Source organism: Eurosta solidaginis, chromosome 5 (genome assembly GCF_040869045.1).
Source record: "Eurosta solidaginis isolate ZX-2024a chromosome 5, ASM4086904v1, whole genome shotgun sequence".
NCBI classification, from domain to species: Eukaryota; Metazoa; Arthropoda; class Insecta; order Diptera; family Tephritidae; genus Eurosta; species Eurosta solidaginis.
In genome coordinates this window covers 69,935,747-69,954,769 of record NC_090323.1, presented here as the reverse complement: position 1 = coordinate 69,954,769, position 19,023 = coordinate 69,935,747, and the positions used below count along the sequence as shown (strand labels likewise).

General features: G+C 46.4%; 1 pseudogene; it reads left to right on the top strand.

Moving 5' to 3' along the window:
* The first annotated feature begins 10,991 nt into the window (after nt 1–10,991).
* On the top strand, nt 10,992–12,310 carry LOC137254174 (uncharacterized; annotated as a pseudogene).
* The last annotated feature ends 6,713 nt before the right edge of the window (nt 12,311–19,023 follow it).

Genomic DNA, 19,023 nt, shown 5'->3' with positions numbered 1-19,023 from the left:
ATAATTTCTAGATTCCCTTGTGGATTACAGGCTATCCATCTGTGAAAGTCTCATAAAAATCCATTCGTTAGTTTCCGAGATTATCGATATCATACAGACAAACAGAAAAAAGTGGTGCCGATGGATTCTACGACTTTCCAAACGTCAAGTACACTCATTTTTTTTTTAGAAATCTTGGATGTATATACACGATTTTCTAGAGATTTATTATAGTATAGATGATCATTACTTTTACGCGCATTCAAGACGGGTCTGGTACCATATTTTAGACCATTCCTCGGCTTAAGCCACTTTTCAAACTTTTTTTACCTACATTCAAATCTCATAACTTACCGTACTGTTTTCCGAATTGATTGGGTTTGAATTTTAAGCTTAACTGAACAAAGTTCCCAAAATCTTAAAATTATTTCAAAATCAAACAGAAATTTTTAGAAATGTAAAAATTGAGAACCTTGTAAGCACTTCTAGCTTTAAAACAAATTTTAAAATATTAAAAAATCTAAAAATGAAAATTTGTATTCTTTTTCGGCTTACTACCAAAACCCAAGAGTTTAAATTTTTGCTCAAATTCTAAAAATAAGAAACTTCGTTTGTAAAAAGATTACTTTTGAAAATGTTTTGGTATACATACTATGTACTAGAGGTTTACGCCGATCACTCCATAGGCGGCAGCGGCGTGGGCGGCGCGCCGGTGTACGCCGGTGTTCTTACTTTAAAAATTTTGATTACCCTATTTAAAAAAATAATATTTAATAAAGGTTTTGTTTGTATTTATTTAAGGAAATTAACGTGTTGGCCATTTCGGAAAGATCCGCGGGTTTTTCCTCAAGATCTCGCAGACCGTTCAAAAATTTTCAGGAGCAGCTCCCTGCGGAGGGATTGTCCCTCGTTCACTTACTCCGAACCTAACCCCGGTCTTTGGAATTGGTACTGCTGCGTCTGCTGAAAAGAAACAGAGTACATAAAATGATCACACTTTTGTCTGTATATCTCGTGCAAAGCGTAGTTTCAACTGGGGTGAACTCCTAATAACCGTCGCGAACACAATTTGTTTAAATCATTTGTGGCTCCTTGGCGGTCATGCACAAAGGCGACTTACGGTTGCTATTAATGGTCTATTAATACTCATGACTCTCGTGGCACAGGGCGCCTCCAGTTTTTTCGGCTTTTTTTAAGAGCTGCAATTCCCCGATATGCGAACAGTGGCAATCCTGACCACCAGTCGCTACTACGTCTCCTAACCCTCACACCATATGCCAGCACAGAATCTATAGGACTGCGACTTCGAACTCATACCTTCGTTGACGTCACTTTCCTAGAAGCTCTAGGTGTAGCTCCGAAGACTTCCTCACGGATGTTTTTACACGCTATGCTGCCAAGCTGCACCAGAGAAATACCTTGAAACGTTATGGAGTGACTATTCGGCCAAGGATGCCGCCCCCGAAATCATAAGCAGTCTAAGTCGATGTCATTGCATAACTCATGGGTGAAAATCGTATAATCCTCGACGCATCTAGATAATTAAAATTTTACAAGGACCCTGGATAAAATTTTTTAAATCTAGACCAAAGTTTGAAGACGTTTGTGTTCACAACATAGATTTCAATAGTCTTCGTTATATCAAAATGATATTTTAGAATGAAAGTCGACCGATTTTAAGTTCAAAGATGTTAGCTGCTGTTTTCCGGCCTTATGATATAAGAGCTCATTATGAATGACCGCGTAGCTTCAGTTTTCAGACTAATTCGACTGTCCACAATGTTAGGGTAGTAGCACATACAGTAATTAGTTCGACTGTTCTGAGTGTTCTTGCGAAGGACTTTGCCCCTCGACAGTGATTTGGCAAACACTTCGAGTGCATTTCTGCCATGAGAAGCTTCACAGTGTAAGCTCTTCGGCCTTGCAGATGCCGAACGGAGTCAGCGCAAAACATATCCCGCCTAAATCTCGTCGAAGGTATATCGCGGCTTGTATTTCATTTATTTATTATCGATAGCAAATTATTATCGTTGTGCTATTGGTTTATTATCAGCTTGCTATCGCCGAGTCATCGACTTTTTATTGCTTTCTTATCTGGTTGTTATTGACGGTTTACAGAAGTTTCATCGATTTTATAATGAAGTTTTATCGGTATTTGTTTCACAACAATAGAATAATAAATCGATAACTATTGATAAAAAATCGATAATTTTTTGAAAAAAATGTATTACTTTTCAATTACAAATCAATAACAAATCGATAAAACGCCAATAGCGAATCAACAATTTTCCGATAAAAAAATCAATTATACGTCGATCACAAATTGGTAATACATTAATAACAAATCGATAGCTTATCGAAAACAAATCGATAAATTTTCAATGAAAAATCGATAAATTTTCGATAGCTTATTGATAATTTTTCAATAAATGCCAGGTAAACTTTTGATTATAGATCGATTACATTTTGATAACAAACCGATAACTTTTCGATAACAAATTACATATAAATAACCTTTTAATAAATAATCGATAGTTTTTTGATAACAAATCCATATCTTTTCTATAACCTTTGCTATCAATTACATATAAATATATACTACTTGGATAACAAATCTACATACATATATCTTGTGTACGCCTCGTCGATAACTCACTTAATACAAAGCTTTGATTTCCTTGCCTCGCATTACATTGACATTGGGAAAATATGACAGTTCTGCCATTATGCAGATTGAATGCGTCATATTAGTGAATAAATAATAGTTAAAAAAAAACTAAAAACACGCTTTTATAGCTAACCGAACTAAAAAATAGAAAATAGTTTTCAATTAAAAAGAGTTTATATAACAGTAGTAGAAGGTCAAACAATCATTTATAGTTAATCAGCTCAAAATAAAATTATAATGAAATTTAAGTTATTAACAGAATAATTTAATTCACAGTAAAAAGCGTGGGGTGCATTTGACTACATTTCATATCTTTCCTCTCAGACAGTTGCCAATAGAATGATTGTAACATTCAATATCAAGCACCCCACGCTTTTTACTGTGAATTAGATTATTCTGTTAATAACTTAAATTTTATTATAATTTTATTTTGAGCTGATTAGTCGAGAGTGATGAAACCTCGAAACGCCAGAGGTCCATGGATGAATCCAACCCCACGGCACCGAAAAGGGCCAAGACGCAGGGAGGCTGGACGCGGTCTTTCGCCGAAATTGTCAAGGGTCGGCAGATCATTGTCATTATAGACGAGAGCATCGAAGATGGCAAGATCCCGAAACAACAGTGGAAGTCGATCGAGGCCGCGCTCGCTACGGTCGCCGTTAAGGTTAAGAAAGACAACCCTGGTCCACCGCCATCTTACAACGTTACAGGGTGGTTCCAGGGCAATATCAAGCTAATTGCCTGTGACGACGCCAGGTCAGTAAACCTTTATAGGGCCGCCGTCACGCTGTTATGGGTGGTATATCCGGGCGCGCACCTCAAGGTAGTGGAGGCGCGTGATATCCCCTCACGACCAAGGGCTAGAGCCTGGGTTCCAGTGACGCCAACGGACCCAGCTGACATCCTGGAGCTGCTCCAGGAGTACAACCTGCCACAGGTTTGGAAGTCAACCCGGATAAAACCGAGCTTGTCCTTCACGAGGAGGTACAAAGTACCAAATCTTACACCGCCAAGAATTGGGGGTACGTTCTTAGCGTTTAGCGATCAAGTCAAGTATTTGGGAGTCATTCTGGATAGGAAGCTATTATGAAGTAACCATATAGTGGAGCGATCCAAGAAGGCAGCAGCAGAGCTGTTCACCTGCAAGAGGGCAATTGGCACCTCCTGGGGATTCTCCCTTAAGGTGACCTACAGGATTTACACAGCCATTGTGCGTCCGATTCTTCTTTATGGTGCCTTGGTCTGGTGGCCTGCACTAGCTAAAAGTAACTATCTTAAAATGCTTCAAAAGGTGCAACGGAGTTCGGAGCTCTGCATTACCGGGGCTTTCGGGTCCACTCCAGATTCCGTTGCATACATATGTACATGGATACAATAGATACATAGATAGATAGAGGCCAAGCTAATAAAAGCGTGTTTAAAAGGGCTCCAGTATGCTCTTTCGTAGATGTGCCATGCATCCTCTTCTATCATTAATAAAGGCATGCGTTTTTCGCATTATGTGCAAGGTTTCAAATCTATGGCCATTTGGGGTGGTCATAAGTTCAATTGACCTTATGTCCGTTAACCTTATGTCGGCCCACCATCACATTATTGCATTGCCATCGAGCCTTGATACGTGTGCAAAGTTTCAATCAAACTTATGGCCCTTAAAAGTGGTAATAAGGCCAATTGACCCTATGACCGTTGACCTTATGTCACCACACCATCACATTAACGCATTGTCATCGAGCCTTGATACGTTTGCAAAGTTTCAATCAAACTTATGGCCATTCAAAGTGGTAATAAGGCCAATTGACCTTATGGCCGTTGACCTTATGTCACCGCACCATCACATTAATGCATTGTCATCGAGCCTTGATACGTGTGCAAAGTCTCAATCAAACTTATGGCCATTCAAAGTGCTAATAACGCCAATTGACCTTATGGCCGTTGACCTTATGTCACCACACCATCACATTAATGCATTGTCATCGAGCCTTGATACGTGTGCAAAGTTTCAATCATACTTGTGGCCGTTCAAAGTGGTAATAAGGCCAATTGACCTTATGGCCGTTGACCTTATGTCACCGTACCATCACATTAATGCATTGTTATCGACCCTTGATACGTGTGCAAAGTTTCAATCAAACTTATGGCAATTCAAAGTGGTAATAAGGCCAATTGACGTTATGGCCGTTGACCTTATGTCACCACACCACCACATTAATGCATTTTCATCGGTCCTTGATACGTATGCAAAGTTTCAAATTAATCAGACTTCTAGAAACCGGTGAAAATTAAGCTCAAAGATTCCGTTACATACAGGCCAAGCTAATAAAAGCGTGTTAAAACAAGTAAGGAAGGCTAAGTTCGGGTGTAACCGAACATTACATACTCAGTTGAGAGCTATGGAGACAAAATAAGGAAAATCACCATGTAGGAAAATGAACCTAGGGTAACCCTGGAATGTGGTTGTATGACATGTGTATCAAATGGAAGGTATTAAAGAGTATTTTAAGAGAGAGTAGGCCATAGTTCTATGGATGGACGCCATTTAGGGATATCGCCATAAAGGTGGACCAGGGCTGACTCTAGAATGTGTTTGTACGATATGGGTATCAAATGAAAGGTGATAATGAGTATTTTAAAAGGGCATGGGCTTTAGTTCTATAGGTGAACGCCTTTTCGAGAAATCCCCATAAAGGTGGACCAGGGGTGACTCTAGAATATGTTTGTACGATATGGGTATCAAATGAAAGCTGTTAATGAGTATTTTGAAAAGGAGTGATCCTTAGTTCCCTAGGTGGACGCCGTTTCGAGATATCGCCATAAAGGTGGACCAGGGGTGTCTCTAGTTGTACGATATGGGAATCAAATGAAAGGTGTTACTGAGCGTTTTAAGAGGGAGTGGGCATTAGGTCTATAGGTGGACGCCTTTTCGAAATGTCGCCATTAGGGTGGGCCAGGGGTGACTCTAGAATGTGTTTGTACGATATGGGTATCAAACGAAAGGTGTTACTGAGCATTTTAAGAGGGAGTGGGCATTAGGTCCATAGGTGGACGCCTTTTCGAGATATCGCCATTAGGGTGGGCCAGGGGTGACTCTGGAATGTGTTTGTACGATATGGGTATCAAATGAAAGGTGGTAATGAGTATTTTAAAAGGGAGCAATCCTTAGTTCTATAGGTGGACGCCTTTTCGAGATATCGCCATAAGGGTGGACCAAGGGTGACTCTAGAATGTTTGTACGATATGGGTATCAAACGAAAGGTGTTACTGAGCATTTTAAGAGGGAGTGGGCACTAGGTCTATAGGTGGACGCCTTTTCGAGATATCGCCATTAGGGTGGGCCAGGGGTGACTCTAGAATGTTTGTACGATATGGGTATCAAACGAAAGGTGTTACTGAGCATTTTAAGAGAAAGTGGGCATTAGGTCTATAGGTGGGCGCCTTTTCGAGATATCGCCATTAGGGTGGGCCAGGGTGACTCTAGAATGCGTTTGTACGATATGGGTATCAAATGAAAGGTGGTAATGAGTATTTTAAAAGGGAGTAATCCTCAGTTCTATAGGTGGACGCCTTTTCGAGATATCGCCATAAAGGTTGACCAAGGGTGACTCTAGAATGTTTGTACGATATGGGTATCAAACGAAAGGTGTTACTGAGCATTTTAAGAGGCAGTGGGCATTAGGTCTATAGGTGGACGCCTTTTCGAGATATCGCCATTAGGGTGGGCCAGGGGTGACTCTAGAATGTTTGTACGATATGGGTATCAAACGAAAGGTGTTACTGAGCATTTTCAGAGGGAGTGGGCATTAGGTCTATAGGTGGACGCCTTTTCGAGATATCGCCATTAGGGTGGGCCAGGGGTGACTCTAGAATGTTTGTACGATATGGGTATCAAAGGAAAGGTGTTACTGAGCATTTTAAGAGGGAGTGGACATTAGGTCTATAGGTGGACGCCTTTTCGAGATATCGCCATTAGGGTGGGCCAGGGCTGACTGTAGAATGTTTTTACGATATGGGTATCAAACGAAAGGTGTTACTGAGCATTTTAAGAGGGAGTGGGCATTAGGTCTATAGGTGGACGCCTTTTCGAGATATCGCCATTAGGGTGGGCCAGGGTTGACTCCAGAATGTGTTTGTACGATATGGATATCAAATTAAAGGTATTAATGAGGGTTTTAAAAGCGAGTGGCCTTTAGATGTTTATGTGAAGGCGTTCTCGCGATATCGACCAAATGTGGATCAGGTGATCCAGAAAATCATCTGTCGGGTACTGCTACTTTATTTATATATTCAATAACACTAACAGTATTCCTGCCAAGATTCCAAGGGCTGTTGATTTCGCCTTGTAGAACTTTTTCATTTTCTTCTACTTAATATGGTAGGTGTCACACCCATTTTACAAAGTTTTTTCCAAAGTTATATTTTTCGTCAATAAACCAATCCAGTTACAATGTTTCATCCCTTTTTTCGTATTTGGTATAGAGTTATGGCATTTTTTTAATTTTTCGTAATTTTCGATATCGATAAAGTGGGCGTGGTTATGGTCGGATTTCGGCCATTTTTTATACCAAGATAAAGTGAGTTCAGATAAGTACGTGGGCTAAGTTTAGTAAAGATATATCGGTTTTTGCTCAAGTTATTGTGTTAACGGCCGAGCGGAAGGACAGACGGTGGACTGTGTATAAAAACTGGGCGTGGCTTCCACCGATTTCGCCCATTTTCCCAGAGAACAGTTAACGTCATAGAATCTATGCTCCTACCAAATTTCAAAAGGATTGGTAAATTTTTGTTCGACTTATGGCATTAAAAGTATTCTAGACACACTAAATGAAAATGGGCGGAGCCACGCCTATTTTGAAATTTTCTTTTACTTTTGTATTTTGTTGCATCATATCATTACTGGAGTTGAATTTTGACTTAATTTACTTATATACAGTAAAGATATTAAATTTTTTGTTAAAATTTGAATTTAAAAAAAAATTTTTTAAAAAGTGGGCGTGTTCTTCATCCAATTTTGCTAATTTTTATTCAGCACATATATAGTAATAGTAGTAACGTTCCCGCCAAATTTCATCATGATATCTTCAACGACTGCCAAATTACAGCTTGCAAAACTTTTAAATTACCTTCTTGTAAAAGTGGGCGGTGCCACGCCCATTGTCCAAAATCTTACTAATTTTCTATTCTGCGTCATAACGTCAACCCATCTACCAAGTTTCATCGCTTTAACCGCCTTTGGCAATGAATTATCGCATTTTTTCGGTTTTTCGAAATTTTCGATATCGAAAAAGTGGGCGTGGTTATAGTCCGATATCGTTCATTTTAAATAGCGATCTGAGATGAGTGCTCAGGAACCTACATACCAAATTTCATCAAGATACCTCAAAATTTACTCAAGTTATCGTGTTAACGGGCGGACGGACGGACGGACGGACGGACGGACATGGCTCAATCAAATTTTTTTTGGATCCTGATTATTTTGATATATGGAAGTCTATATCTATCTCGATTCCTTTATATATGTACAACCAACCGTTATCCAATCAAACTTAATATACTCTGTGAGCTCTGCTCAACTGAGTATAAAAAGGAATCACCATTAAAATGGTTGTCCCGTATATATGCACCATGGCGTATACGTAACATTAATATTAATCGCTATATAACCGTGTTGAATAAAATTTAAACATACTGCAATAAGTGGTTAATTAACAAGCAATTTAGTCTATAATTTTATTTCTGTTTGTTTTGTTGTTTCTACAATGTTCTTAGCTATAGCGACAACTGTACTAACAACTGCAAAAACAACAAAATTAAGGTTGTAAAAGTGAATGTTTTTATTGAGTGGCAACAACTAGACAAAAGGCAACTGCTTCTACTGCTGTTTCGTGCATGTGATATACTAACAAAAACAAAAAAATTATATGAGCTCCTGCAGTTTTGTAATCGGACACTAAGTCCGAGCAGTTAGAGTAATTATTATCACTTGCGGTTCGTTACATCGAATGACAATTACTACTATTTGTAGGAAAAGATTCTTACTTTTATTGAACTTAAAATTATGTTACATAATAAATTACAACACGTACACTCAGGGAAATGGCTTGGCTGCTGTCGCCATTTCGCTTTTGATGGCGACGTATTTCATGCACTGCTACAGCAACAACAACAACAACGTATTTCATGCCACATCTATATGGAATGAGCATATTATCAAATCTTATCAGTACCCAATAAAATTTCAGTTCGTACGCGGTACGCGGTTATCAATTGAGAACTTAGTAATGATAATTTTATATCGTTAGTTATATAGGAAACAAAATTAAGGGCGTTGTAGCAATATTAAATGTTGATAAAATTTTTGAAGTTCGATATCGATTCCATATCGCAATTGCATCGTAAACGCAAGCTGTCCACATTTTTTTGGACCGGAAACAGCTTGCGAGCACTAGTCACAACTTCCCTCAAATTCATTGACTTGGATAACGTACCAATTCAAGAAAACGTAAGGCAAGAGTCTAGAACAGTGGTCGACTGCTAATACGCATCCGAAAATATCGGCAGAAGTGTCAAAAGACTTGTTTCGGTCTCAGTATCAATAATACAAAGGCGAAAAAAAAATGTTTCGTCGTCAAAAGATGTTCACGAAAATTCAAAAAATGAGCGCGGACCCCTCTGAAACCGGGGGAAGGATTTAATAATTGGGAGCAATATTTAATTTTTGGGAACAATTGATGCCTTGAATATTTTTTCCCTGGGTTGAACTGGCCGGTCCCTGAGCACCTCACATGGGACTGAATGAGTCCATAGCATTCATGAACCAAGAAACAGATCCCACATTAAAAATGAAAAAGCACAAAAATCATAGTTGGCTGGGAAATAAATTTTCTCGGTGTGACGTCACGCTTTTGACAACATGTTTCATTACTGAGGCAGTGTTCAGACTTTATTCCAATCGGAGTATTTTGCTCCGCTCTTACCTCCTACTAGTAAATAGTATTACTACCTAATATCTTTTGGTTGGAGTTTTCATAGCATTCGTATGAAAAGCTGATTGTTTACAAGTGATGATTAGATGAATTTAACTACTCACAGTAGGAGTAAAATGTAAGCAAAATATGTGTCCGGACGCGATCTGTAAAGTATGCCAAAATTCAACATACAGCACTTATTGAAGTTTTATATAAAAATGAAGTATGCTGAGTCAGTGAGGTCAGCTAACCCTGTTTTGCGATAACAGTCGCCAATTGGGAGCACCAAGGGAGGTTAAAGCTTCCTCCAACTGTCTCTCCCAACTCAGTGAAGGTCTTCTCTTTCCCCTGTTTACAAACTGCAGGAGCGTATTCGTTCATCCGCATAACATGACCTAGCTAGCGAAGCTTTCTGTTTTTATTCACTGCACTATCGTCATATCTGCGAAAAGCTCATATAGCTTATCAATATACCTCCTTCGATACTCGCCCTCGACATCACGGATAGCACTATAAATCTTCCGGAGTACTTTTCTCTCGAATAAGCCAAGAGCTATCCCGCTTTCCACGGCAGCCGGTTCTACGTACCGGAGCGACACGGGATTTTTTTCCCCGACCAAGGGCTGTCATTTCAGTGTAACCCCATTTAATTTTGTTGCGTCCCTCCCACAAATTGTCATCCTTGGAGCAGCTCCTCCAACTGCTCCACACCCTCCTGCTCCGGGAAGGTATTTAACCTAACCCCGGTACCAGGCTGTCGTTCTGCTGTATATGTCGTGTAAATGATGGTTGCATCGCTCGGGCTTTTCTGGGTTAGAACCCAACGTTCGTCGCCCCGAAATTTCTATAAAACTTTTCTGGCTCCCTGCTGTTCAAGGACGTTCCGCGGTTAACTCTCAAACGTACCTCCACCATCTTCTAGCAAAGACGCTGCTCAGCAGTCTACTTCAACCGTCCGCTGTTGCACGCGCCAAACGACGCCTCCACCTAATGCGGCCGCTACACTCCATCACTACAATCTACGTAGCATGGCTAGTAGCAACGCCCTCCCCCCCTTTCCGACACTCGTACTCGTGTAAGAAGGAGTCATCAACTCCTTGTCCCCCACACCGTGTGTTCCGTATGCCGGCTCAGAGTGTTTACGATCGCGGCATCGGTCCAGTGCAGTTCATACCTTGGCCTATGCCACCTTCATAGATGCTCTGGGCTTACAAACGAAAATCGTCCGACCCGCACATTCGTTGCACCTTGCTGCCAAAACACTAGTACCAACTCACTGACACCAGGTACACCAGTAGCAATCGGACTGCACACTCGACAAAGTCTATATCCTTCAAGGGCCTTCATCCATCTCTGACTCCCAGAGTGACGACTGCCCCCTTATGCACTTCAGAATTCAGCAACTTAATTGTAACGGTTTAACTGGCAAGATCGCAGAGATAGTTGACTACATGAATAAAAACAATTTCGGTATTCCCGCAATTCAAGAAACAAAGCTAACTGCCAGATCGGACCTCCGAACTTGCGATGGCTACAACATTCTTAGGCAAGATCGCACAAGGGGAAATGGTGGTGGCCTTTCCAATATCACTCATCACTCCCCGCAATATAGTCTATTTCAACCCAACATCAGCCGCAGGGATAATACGTTAGGAAGTCAAGGCATAACTATCCGGTCAGGCGATGTTGACCTAGAAACAATTAACATTTATATTCCCCCTGCCACCTGCTTTCCAAGTGGCTATCGTCCTGATATCAGTACGTTACTCTGTTGCGAAAACCGTCTTATCCTCGGCGATTTCAACGCTCACCATGATCTCTGGCATTCCAGTCTGTCAATTGAGAGCAGAGGCAGGCAGCTAGCCGAGCAAATAGACAATACAACTTTCTGCACGATAAACGGCGACGCCCCCACCAGAATTGCAGGTAATTGCCACAGCCACCTGACATCTCAATCGTCAGCGCAGGGCTCATAAATTGCGTTGAATGGCATCCGATCCTTACTCTAATTTCTGATATCCTGCCCATACTCCTTACAATTGAGCGACCTGCCAATTTGATCACCTCTGTAAAGCGGACTTTCATTAATTTTAAAAAAGCCAATTGGGCAGATTACACAACCTTTACAAACCAGTCTTTTGCTGCTCTTCCCGTTCCGACCGATGTCCGGCAGGGCGAGCGTGCGTTCCGCAAAGTCATTGCTTCAGATTCTGCACGCTTCATTCCTGCCGGTTGAATACTTGAAATCATACCGCATTTCCCGGCCGAAGCAAGAGAACGTGACCTTGCGAGACACCTCAACCCTAGAGACCCCCTTATTAGGAGTCTTAATTTGGATATAATGCGCCTGGTAAATGAACATAAACGTACCAAATGGGAGGAGCATCTAAAGAACTGCAACCTTTCTGCGGTTGTTGGTAAATTTTGGTCAACCGTCAAATCCCTGTCTAATCCTACCAAACACAAAGACAAAGTTTCGATAACCTTCGGTGACAAAACTTTATCCGATTCGAAGAAATGCGCGAGCGGCTTTTTCCGACAATTTATAATGCATTCTTCTGTAGACAAAGCCAGACGTCGTGTTACAGATGAGCCCATAAACATAAACACGACGACCCACCCATTACCATCACTCCCACAGAGGTTGAAGCAGAAATCCGCAAGGCCAGGCCCTCCAAGTCGATCGGACTCGACAGAATAGCCATGCCAATCCTTAAACACCTTGGAGATGAGGAAATTAAATATCTAACACATGTTTTCAACCTGTCACTGGAATCATTTGTCATTCCCGAAAAATGAAAAATGGCAAGGATAATGCCGCTACTAACCTGCCAACGAAGGCGAGTCTTATCGACCCATATCACTCTTTTCGCCAGTAGCGAAGACATTGGAAACCGTTTTTCTCCCTCATTTTACGGCAAACCTTCACCTCGCAACGCACCAACATGGCTTCCGTAAAATGCACAGCACCACCACCGCGCTCAATGCCATTAACACTCAGATTAATTACGGGTTAAATCAGCAAAAACCCCATCATAGGACGGTGCTCGTAGCACTCGAACTGTCAAAAGCTTGTGACACAGTCAATCACGGCACGCTACTCCAAGACGCAGAAGGCTCATACCTTCCTGCTTGTCTAAAAAGATGGACCGCTAATTATCGCTAATTATCTTATGAGGTGGGTTTTGTCTAAGGCTGGGGTAACACTCAGTCAATCCAGAGTCGAGTAAAGGTCCCACAAACCCCTACTGAATAAATACACGATATTTATGTATTACGAACACACGCACACACGGCTGAGGATATTAGGCGGGCAGCAGCTTTCCGTAAAAAGATGGAGGCGGTGGCTAATAGGCGTAGTAGTAGCGGAGAGGTCGGTACGGTGTTTTAGCGGCGGTGCAGTAGCGGGCGGGATGGTACGGTTGTCCGGGAGCAGCGGCGGGATCAGCGCGGCGGCCGGACGGCGGACAGTATTAGCGGACGGATTGGTACAGTAGTATGAGCGCAGTGGCTGGACGGCGGACAGTATTAGCGGACGGATGGGTGTAGCGGTATAGACGAAGTGACGGCACCAGCGAACTGGATGGACGGTGATGCAGCGGCTTAACGGCGGTAGGATGGCGAGCGGCCAACGGTCGTCGTAGCAGCGGTGTGACGGATGCAGCGGCTCAACGGCGGTAGGATGGCGAATGGCCAACGGTCGTCGTAGCAGCGGCGGGACGGATGCAGCGGCTTAACGGCGGTAGGATGGCGAACGGCCAACGGTCGTCGTAGCAGCGGCGGGACGGATACAGCGGCTCAACGGCGGTAGGATGGCGAACGGCCAACGGTCGTCGTAGCAGCGGCGGGACGGATACAGCGGCTCAACGGCGGTAGGATGGCGAACGGCCAACGGTCGTCGTAGCAGCGGCGGGACGGATGCAGCGGCTTAACGGCGGTAGGATGGCGAACGGCCAACGGTCGTCGTAGCAGCGGCGGGACGGATACAGCGGCTCAACGGCGGTAGGATGGCGAACGGCCAACGGTCGTCGTAGCAGCGGCGGGACGGATACAGCGGCTCAACGGCGGTAGGATGGCGAACGGCCAACGGTCGTCGTAGCAGCGGCGGGACGGATGCAGCGGCTTAACGGCGGTAGGATGGCGAACGGCCAACGGTCGTCGTAGCAGCGGCGGGACGGATACAGCGGCTCAACGGCGGTAGGATGGCGAATGGCCAACGGTCGTCGTAGCAGCGGCGGGACGGATGCAGCGGCTTAACGGCGGTAGGATGGCGAACGGCCAACGGTCGTCGTAGCAGCGGCGGGACGGATACAGCGGCTCAACGGCGGTAGGATGGCGAACGGCCAACGGTCGTCGTAGCAGCGGCGGGACGAATACAGCGGCTCAACGGCGGTAGGATGGCGAACGGCCAACGGTCGTCGTAGCAGCGGTGGCACCAGAGGGGCGACGGTGCGACGGCAGCGGCGGTGGGCTACGGAGCGCGTACCAGGGCAGAGAGAGAGAGAGAGAAAATAGGCCGGCGACGGGGTTTACCTGGACAGTGGCTGCGTGTTCCGGGCGGGGTCGGATAGGCGTACCAACGGGCTGGTATTGGTCGGTCGGCTTCAACGGGATCCGTCTAGTCGCTCTTCTTCGGCAGCTGTGGTAGTCGCGGGGTCAGTCACCTGCGGAAGAGACTGCGAGGACTCGTTAGTGCTGGTTTCACTGCTGGACACCCCCGCCTCCCTAGTTGCACGCTTATAGAAGGTGCGTAAGAGGGGAGGGGCTGTACCAGCCGATACACCGTGGATCGATCCGTGCGCGGAGGGGAAGTGCACCCTAACGGCACAACGGTAGCCCCTTATGCGCACGCATCGACTCACGGCCGAACCCACTTGGAGAATTTGTCCACCATGACGAGGAGGCAAGTATTTCTTTGCTTGGAACGGGGTAGTGGCCCTACGAAGTCAGCGGTTACTATTTCCCACGGTCGTGATGATTGCATGGTTGCCATCAATCCTGCTGGGCGTCTTTGCTCGACTTTGTATTCTGCGCATCTGATACACTTCCGTACGTGTTTGAGGACATCGCGGAACATCCCGGGCCAGTAATAGTTCTGTTGTGCTCTCTTAAGCGTCTTCTTCACCCCGAGATATCCGGCGGCGGCGGCGTCGTGGACTTCCTGTAGTACGTCCTTTCGTCGGTCGGCTGGGATGCACAGCTTCCATTGCGGTGACCGCGAAAGTTGATTTCTCGGGGAAATGTGGCGGAAGAGTCGGTTATCGACGATCTGGTAATCTGGATGTGCTTAAGGTTTTTCTCGCACCTGTCTTGCTTTCCTCTCGTGCCAGTCGTTTGTTCCGTTGGTTATGGTGTTCAAAATGTCGTCATCGGCGTGTCGAAGCGGGCAGCGGGAGAGTGCGTCGGCTACCACGTTCTGTGCTCCTTTTCGGTATTCTATCTCGAAATTATATTGTTGCAATTCCAGTGCCCATCTTGCCAGACGTCCAGAGGGGTTTTGGAGTGAGTGCAGCCATTTTAGTGAGTGGTGGTCGGTGATGACGGTGAAGTGATACCCCTCCAGGTACGGTCTCATCTTACGGATACCCCATAGCACGGCGAGGCATTCCTGTTCGGTGGCCGAGTATCGTTTTTCCAGCTGGGTTAGGCTTCGGCTGGCGTAGGCTACTACATTCTCGTGGTCGGAATGGCGTTGAAAGAGCACGACGCCCAGGCCCTCTCCGCTCGCGTCGGTCTGGAGAAAAAACGGTCGAGAGAAGTCCGGACAACAAAGTATTGGCGCGCTGGAGAGCTTATCCTTGAGAGCTTTGAAAGCGTGATTTTGGTGCGCCTCCCATTTCCAGACTTGTCCCTTTTTCAGCAGTTGGTTAAGCGGCGCGGCGAGCGTAGAGAAATCTGCCACGAAGCGGCGGTACCATGACGCGAGTCCAAGAAAACGGCGGAGCTCTTTGAGCGTTTTCGGTGCGGGCATCTCCTGTACAGCGGATACTTTTGCTGGATCGGTGTGAATTCCTTTCGAACTGATGATATGTCCTAGGTAATGGAGTTGTTGCTGGACGAAGCTGCATTTTTCGAAGTTTACTTGCATCCTGTGTCTTTGTAGGCGCTCGAACACTTCCCTCAAGATCGCCAAGTGTTCTGCGAAGGTATCTCCCAATACGATGATATCGTCCAGGTAGGCGAAAACTTTTGGTTGGAGTTCGGGTCCAAGTATCGAATCCAGAGCGCGTTGAAAGGTAGCCGGAGCAGAGTGTAGGCCAAATGGCATGACTTTCCACTGGAACAAACCTCTGCCAGGAACTGTAAATGCGGTGTATGGTCGGGATGCTCTGGCGAGCGGGATTTGCCAGTAGCCGTTCTTCAAGTCAATGGTCGAGATGAATTTCGCCTCTTTCAGCTGGTCGAGAATGGCTCCAATTTGCGGCAACGGGTAAGCGTCTGGTTCGCTGGCGGCGTTGAGTTGACGGTAATCGATGCACATCCTCCACGTGCCCTGTTTTTTGCGGACTAGCACGATTGGCGAGCTGTACGCGCTTCGCGATGGTTCTATCCTTCCTCCTGCTAATAGCTCGTCTACCTCTTCGTTGATGACTTGTTGCATGGCCGGGTTGCGGGGGTAGTATCGTTGCTTCAGCGGTCGGTTGTGTTTGAGACGAATCGTATGCTCGGCTGCAGTGCTTGGTCCGATGATTTCGCCAAACCGTTTTTGGTGATGCGCCAGGAAGTTTCCCAGTTCCATGTTTTGTTCGTCGCTCAGGTGTTCTCGGCTCGTCAACGCACATAGCGTATCCAGTTCGGGTGCTCTCTTGGTCACGGTGGCCTCTAGCGGCTGACCATCCAGCGTGAGGATGATTCCCCTCTGTCTTAGGAAGTCCATTCCGAGGATTACCTGTTCGGCCAAGTTTGGGATAACGGGCAGCATCGCGTCTGTGGCTCGTCCTTGATACACAATCCTTGCCGGGTAGGAGTTCGAGGTAAAGACACACGTTTCGTCTGCCAGCTGGATGCTTCGCTTGTTGGGGCGCGCCTTAATGTTGTTCTTTTCTAGGTGTTTCCGTACGGTGTCATCTACATAGGATAGGGTGGCGCCGGTGTCCACTAGTGCGCGCACGCTCATGTCCTCGATGACCACTGGTATATAGAATCGGCCATCTACTTGTGTTTTTGCGGTTGATTTGCTGGCGGGTGGTTCCTTCGGCTTCTCTGGTCGGACGTACGGTGATTGGCGGCTTCCTTTAATAGCGTTGGCCGGCGTTCGGGATGCGTTCTCGGTAGTTGGGTTAGTCGGAGGGCATGGGCAGTCCCTGGAGAGGATGTTGTCTTGGCCACACCGGGAGCAGAACTTCCTCCAGGGGCCCTTACATTGGAAGCGGTGGTGTCCGCGTTCCTTGCAGCGCCAACAGCACTCTTTGCTGTCGTATTCCATGGGTAGGTGGTATAGGCTGTGGGCCACCATTTTTCCCTGTTTCGCTTCCTCGCCTCTTAACAGCTCATACTCTTCCGTTAGCTCCAGGAGCTCCTCGATCGTCGTAAACTCGCTGCGTTTGACAAAAAGGCGGTATTCCACGCGTAGACCATCATAGATCCGTTCGAGGTGATTCTCTTCGCACATCGTCGGGTGTTGGCGGATCAGCGTTTCCAGTGCGAGGATGTAGTCCTTGGCCTTCTCTCGGCCTTGCTGTTTGCGTTGTCGGATGGCCTCTTCCAAATGTCGTATGTGCCGCTTAGGTAGAAAAAAATTTTGCACCTCCCTCCGCAGATCGCTCCAGCGGTGTATGTGTTGCTTACAGACGCGGTACCATTGCAGTGCTTTCCCACGTAGAAGCCCCGGCAGTGTTGGGAGGAGTCGGTCGACGGGGATGCGGTAGCATTCGGCAAGCTCCTCTATCCTCTCAAGAAATTCGTGCAGTAACTCCTCCTCCGAAAAGTGCAAGTCCCAGCGGCGAACGGTATTCATAAGTTCACCGTCGCTCATTTCGTCTCGTTTTGGTAATGCGTTCTCTCCCTTTCCTCCGTGCGGCTGTGGGCTGTGGATCTGGATTGAAGGGATCGGCTTTGTTGTTGGCTGGGGTAGCGTAGCGAACTTCCCCTCTTCCTCGTTCACTTCTCGTTCCAGATCTTTCAACAGGTCTTCACTGAATTTCCTGGCGCGTTTCGCTCGCACGTAAGTACTCAGTGCGCGACGCAGCTCGGCTACGGTTTGGCCTTCCACGTCGATTCGGTGTTCCTTACACTCCTCGATCAGCTTCTCCTTCCTAAGTAGGTAGATCCAATTGAGCGAGTCGGTGTTCAGCAGCGTGCCTTCCGGAGCCTGTGTGTGTGTTGTTTCTAGCGGTGCGTTCGTCGAACCCGCCCCGGCAGTGTTGGTGGTGGTTGTAGTTATTTTTCCACGGTCATCTGCGGAGGAGGGTCCCTGCTCGGGCGCCATTTATGAGGTGGGTTTTGTCTAAGGCTGGGGTAACACTCAGTCAATCCAGAGTCGAGTAAAGGTCCCACAAACCCCTACTGAATAAATACACGATATTTATGTATTACGAACACACGCACACACGGCTGGGGATATTAGGCGGACAGCAGCTTTCCGTACAAAGATGGAGGCGGTGGCTAATAGGCGTAGTAGTAGCGGAGAGGTCGGTACGGTGTTTTAGCGGCGGTGCAGTAGCGGGCGGGATGGTACGGTTGTCCGGGAGCAGCGGCGGGATCAGCGCGGCGGCCGGATGGCGGACAGTATTAGCGGACGGATTGGTACAGTAGTATGAGCGCAGTGGCTGGACGGCGGACAGTATTAGCGGACGGATGGGTGTAGCGGTATAGACGAAGTGACGGCACCAGCGAACTGGATGGACGGTGATGCAGCGGCTTAACGGCGGTAGGATGGCGAGCGGCCAACGGTCGTCGTAGCAGCGGCGTGACGGATGCAGCGGCTCAACGGCGGTAGGATGGCGAACGGCCAACGGTCGTCGTAGCAGCGGCGGGACGGATACAGCGGCTCAACGGCGGTAGGATGGCGAACGGCCAACGGTCGTCGTAGCAGCGGCGGGACGGATACAGCGGCTCAACGGCGGTAGGATGGCGAACGGCCAACGGTCGTCGTAGCAGCGGTGGCACCAGAGGGGCGACGGTGCGGCGGCAGCGGCGGTGGGCTACGGAGCGCGTACCAGGGCAGAGAGAGAGAGAGAGAAAATAGGCCGGCGACGGGGTTTACCTGGACAGTGGCTGCGTGTTCCGGGCGGGGTCGGATAGGCGTACCAACGGGCTGGTATTGGTCGGTCGGCTTCAACGGGATCCGTCTAGTCGCTCTTCTTCGGCAGCTGTGGTAGTCGCGGGGTCAGTCACCTGCGGAAGAGACTGCGAAGACTCGTTAGTGCTGGTTTCACTGCTGGACACCCCCGCCTCCCTAGTTGCACGCTTATA